A 6,000-nucleotide genomic window follows, 5' to 3' on the forward strand; every position below is an offset into this window, starting at 1 on the left:
AAAAAGGCAAATTTAACTGAACTGGACTTGTCCCCATCAGATACATTATCTGCAAAGGAATGAAAATAACAATCGAAAAATGTACCTGTGATCCTGTCCCTATCAGGTGTTATGAGAGTTTTATGTTTGCTATTCCTTCTTATAAGATAAAACGTTAACTCCTTAGCATGTAACACAATGACTTGTGTAAACTGCTACCTTCCTACTTTGCCACCAACAAATCCCCTGCCATGGGCTGCAGCCTCAAGTAGCATCCAGGTGCCTGCTTTCCTTACCTGACGGGTACCTATCATGCCTGTCATGCTATTTTTTACTACTCTCCATTTGTTTTTGCTGTACCCTCTTTCTGGATTGCCCCTCCCCACACCCCACCAAAACTTGCCACTTTCTCATGTAGTTACCTCTTACTCATTCTTTAAGTTATTGGTTCTCAAATGGGAGGTTTTGCACCTCCTCCACAAGGGGACATAAGGAATGTCTGAAGACATTTTTTGTTATTCCGAACTGAAGAGAGCGTGCTACTGACATCTAATCGGGGTAGAGGCCAGGGATGCTGCTAAACACTCTACAATGCATAAGACAGCTCCCACAGCAAAGAATTATCCAGCCTCCAAATGTCAATAGTGGTAAGGTTGAGAAATGCTACTTTAAGTATTATCTTTCCCAGAAAAAAGTTTTTCTGAACTTCTCAAGACTGGCTCAGGTACCTCCCTTAATGTTGCAATGATTCTATTGAGAACTTCTTGAGAACTTTGTATCTTGGTGATTAAGAGATTATTTTTAAAAATAAAGCTCATTTTGAATCCACTTCTACCACTTTATGTCTTTTAACAAGTTACTGAGCCTTAATTTCCTCCATACCAAAAAATGGTATATAATTCATGGGGGTTGTTGTGAGATTCTTATCAAATTTATGGAACAATCCATGTTAAGTGCTTGGCACAGAGCTAGGCACTGAGCACAGAGTAGCCGCTACTGCTGCTGGTATTGTTGCTTTTATGTTTATCATTATTTATTACACTCTATTTCTAAAATCAGGGGTGGATTTATCAAGATACCAGTGAAGCATACACTTTAAAGCCCCTTTTTTTTCTTGGGCCCTTCTAATGCCCAGTACTTAATTCTGTATTCAAGATTTTATATTATTGTTTTAAAAACTCCACTCTTACCCATCACCATTGTATAAGCTCCAAGCTCAATGGAACTTAGACTTTTAGACTTGCCCCTCGCCAGGCTCTAACATAAAGTCTTGATATTTGGGGCACAGTAAATATCCACTGATAGAAGTGAGATATCCAGAACTGTAGCCTCTTTAGCAAATTACTAACCAGCCTGCAGATAAATGTATTCATTCATTGTTATCTATTTTTAAAAAAACCCCTTATTGCTTAAACTCCCATTGTTACCTCTCTCCATTGTTGTTGGGGCTTTCTAGAGGGCGTTTTACCTATCATCCAGGAATCAATAGCGTCCCTCTCCTTTTGTTCTCTCTTTGCAGTTGAGGATTCACCATTGTGACAAGGACAATGAGGAAAGAAAGTGTGTCTTATTACTGATTACTTACCTAAGATAATTCTGATGTAACTGCAACAGCAAAGTCCTGTTTCCATGGGGACTGTCTGGGTCTTGGAAATCTGTGTTAGCACGAACTTCAAGTTATTACGGTATTTGCTTTACAGTTATCTAATTTGCATAGTTTCTCCCTCCCTAGTCCCAGCAGACTCCAATCTCAGCCCTGTGTTTCCAGGAATAGCTGTGTATGTGTATGTGTGTGTGTCTGTGACTGGCTTCCAGTATCAAGGTTGAAATGACAAAAAAAAAAAAGAGCTGGACAGGTCAGTAAGGAAAAACCCATGATGGTGGGATAATGCTGAAGTCCAAGTTAGCATTGACAATTACCTGAGATATTGGAATTCTGACCACAGAGAAGTCCAGCGACAGACACTTAATGAAAATAGAATGATAATAATAGAAAAAGGATTGCAAGAAAATTAAACTCTTGGGCTGGCAAGGCTCAAGTAAGGATGAGAAATAATAATACAAATATCAAACTTGTCTTACTGTATAGTTGATTGTGCAAAAAGGATGGCTTGTGGCTTTTCTTCTCTTCAATTTGATCTCTTCTCATTATTTGATAGCATACATCCTCTAGAGTAGAAGTCACACAGGTCCTCTGAGAAACCATAGGCAAAATCTCCTCCTTGACCAATTTCCACCAGCAACTGCTTATTCTGATTAGAATGGAGGTTGGGGAGGGAAGAGCCACATGTAATTATTTTGACCTAATAAAAAGTATAGGATGTTTCACCATGGGAAAACCTCTGGTCTGCTTGCCTCCGAGCCTCAGTTTCTTCATTTGTAAAATGAAGTTAACTTTATTTACCCATGAAATTGTTGCAGTGCATACCTGAGGTAAAGCATGGGAGGTGTCTGTCTCATAGTAATTTATTCTCAGGCACTCTTTTTCATGGGATCATCGTTTTAATAAACAGAAAGACATGCCAGTGACTCCCAGGCTGATGTCTCCAGCCACAACCTCTTTACTAGGTTCTAGACTCATACGTTCTATGTCTCCTAGGACAGTTCCATTTGACCCTCTCCAAGGCACCTCCAATGCACACAAACAGGATGAAGTCATCGTCTTTCCTCCCAGATCTGGTCCTTGTCTAACCTCCAGTTCAAGAACGGCAGCACTATTTATTTGAACAAACCAGAAACCTAAACATCAATTTCTAATCTTCAATGACTTCATTCTACTTAAAATAGACTTAAAACATTTTGAATTTAGTCCCAGATCTCCTTTTATATAAAAGAAATGCAGAGATTATTTTTATGGAATCCAGGTTCTTCAATAAACTGCTTTGTGCCTGAACCCGTTTAGCACCTGGAGTTAACAAATAAACACTATTCCCTGAACTGCTAACCTACAGGGAAGGAATCAGTGCATAGGCAAAGAGTCCTATGAAAAGAAGATGCTTGTTGTATATACATTGATGTGATTTTGTTTGTTTTAGCCTCCCTAAAAAGCCAGAGGAAAATTCAATAGATTTTAGTGGAAGAAAAAAGGAAAAAAGGAAGCAGAGTTAAAATACCATTTTCTTGCCTTCAAACACTCATTATATTTATTAAAGGAAATAAATATGACTCAAAATGTTTATTATTGCCTTTTAATTTTTATTAAATAACGTCACTCACTATGTAGGCTGTTGGAGAACATGAAACCAGCTTGAGAAAATGTTCAATTATGTTTCTAACTTGGTTTTATTTCTCATATGAATATATGTCAGTGCTTACAATTGCTACTGATCTCTGATTTAGGATTTCTGTTGGAATTCTAATACATTAATGCATTAAACTTAAAAAAAGCGTTGTCTAGAATCACATAATTTAAGATTCAATCACAGCATTGCACTTGAACCTCCTAGAGGCTGTAAGATTTACATTAACTTTTTTTAAACTATTGCATAAAATCACTTAATTTAAGGTTCAAAGAAATATTTAGGATTGTTAAGTCCATCATCTTCATTTTTAAAAGAAACTGGGATAAAGTTAAGACTTGTCCAAAGTTATCTAGATATTGGTAGAGCTAAATCTAAAATCTAGTCCTTGTGAATTTCTATCTAGTTCCTTTCCACTGGTACTGATATTCTTTACCTCTTCTATTTTAAACATTTAAAAAAACAAAAAACAAAAAACTTCTCTCACTAAAAGTTCACTGTGAAATTTTATTTTCTGAAATCCTTTTGCATGTTTCATGACACTCTAGTAAAAATAGAAAAGAAGTTTGACATAAAACCAAGGGAAAGAATTGCTGCATCTTGACTATCTCTCCTTCCATATTTTTCTCTCTTCATTTTCCCCAAAAGTCCTCTACATATACTGTTCTGAATCCTCTCTTGACCTTGTTTATTTCACCAGTTGCTACAAACTTACCATTAATCGTCTTTTGAATTTATTATCAAAATAACCTAAACTTATTATTCAAACATTTATATCCTCACTTGCCTAATTCTAAACATTAAACTTTCATTTAAAGTTGAACCCAATAAAATAACTATTTTTAAATCTCTTGGTAACTGGCTTCTAACCATCTTTTTCAAGGAGTTGAATTAATTATTAAAATAACAGATTATTTGCCTTAAGATTAAATGCTTGGTTTTAAAAGCCAATTTGTATGGGTAGACAGCCTGCTGTTCCCTGCATATTAAAATTCAGAGTACACAAAGTAGATTTCAGCCTTTTGGAGCTTCTTTGCAGATCCCACATGTTACAGTACCCTCAAAAGAAGTGTTTGCATATGAAAAATTCTTAGCAACCACATGTGAGTTACATTTCTTTCTATGTATCACAATGCAGTACAAGAGCTCTCAAACCAGTGGTGCTCTTTCCATCAGGAAGCATCATTTGTCAAACACTGATACATATAATCAGGTCAAATGCAAAATTTTTAGGTCAAGTAGCATTCTTTCTTCCTCTACCTCTTGTGTATAAACAAAACCAGGCAGTCGTATATCAAAGCAAGACTGAGAATACCAGTAGAAGTTCATCTAACATTTCTCTAAATGGCCTGGCAATTTGACCTCTCCACCTGCAAAGGAGCACTTCAGAACCACTGTTGACATCTGTTCTGGTTGGAGCCTCTGAGGGCCAATACTTTTGTCAAAACTGTTGGGAAGGGAAATTCTCTCTTGCTGTGATAACAATATAGTTTCTCTTAGGTGTGCAAACATAGAATTTGCATTGTTCTTAATTTATACAGTGATGTAATACTTATAAAAAACTTAAAATGAAATAAAATAGCCTGTTCTGTCATTGATCAGACATAGAACCCATAAAATATTATAGTGTTTAAATATAACTAATATAACCAAGCATCTTTCAATGCTCATTGGTTCTAAGTCTCTCTCCCTATTTTTATTTTCTTAGGGAGATTGAGTCTGTAATCGCTTTAGCCTTTATATTGTAAAATCTAAAATAGATGGTCGTCTATACTGACCATCCTAAGCTGCCCATTGACAAAGTCAATTATTTCTTACAACTCCTCCAGCCTTCTATTGTATGAAACAATAACTAGGCTGACATTTGCCTCTGTGTTTTAATTTTTGGCTCCCTTTTACCTGAATGTCTTTTTTCCAAGGTCTCCCAACCACTACAGCCAAAACCCAGGGCAAAAAAAAAAAAAAAAAAGAAAAAATGCATTAGACAAAGGGCCAGACAACATTGTGATCCCCACCACTGGCCTTTTAGAGATTCAGGTACAGTCATGTGTTCCAAGAGATTTCAATTCATGGCTGAGTGGCAATGAGAAAACTGTATCTATATTTCAGCACTTGCAACATCAGCAAGTCACATTTTCTTGGGTTTATCTTTTCTGCCTTGTATTGATTCTACCCTATTCCTAACATACCAATACCTGAAATTCTAAGAGATATCAGCCTTCCCTACTTTCCTTATATATGTTTTAAAATTTTAAATGATATATCATGGTTGTATGTATTTTGGGGGTATGCGTTTTATTTTGATGCGTGTATCTAATATTTAATGATCAAATCAGGGTCACTAGGATATCAGTCACCTTGAACATTTATCTTTTCTTTGTATTGGAAACATTACAGTTCTTCTAGCTATTTTGAATGTACAAAAAATTACTCATGTGGTTTGGCTGGTGTCACATGGCCCAAGCTTGACTAACCACAGCAATGAAACTGGAACTTACTGGAGGCTATAAGATTTACATTCCAGAACTTTGGTCAGACTAATTAGAATTATTAGAAAGGGAGGGTCTCCTTCCATCCATTGGTCTTGAATTGGGGCAGACAGCCTGGAGCAGCTGGCTCCTGCAGCAGACACTGACAGTGTTGGCCTGCCCATATTTCCTAAGCACTCTCCATTTCCATGCCAAGAGACCCAAAGGCTTCCAACTGTGAGCTACTGTGTCTGTTTGCCTAAGGGCTTTCTCTGGTCAAGGGAGCCCATTCACTTGCACATTCATGGGACAGG

The sequence above is a fragment of the Chlorocebus sabaeus genome, chromosome 22 (genome assembly GCF_047675955.1).
Source record: "Chlorocebus sabaeus isolate Y175 chromosome 22, mChlSab1.0.hap1, whole genome shotgun sequence".
Lineage (NCBI taxonomy): Eukaryota > Metazoa > Chordata > Mammalia > Primates > Cercopithecidae > Chlorocebus > Chlorocebus sabaeus.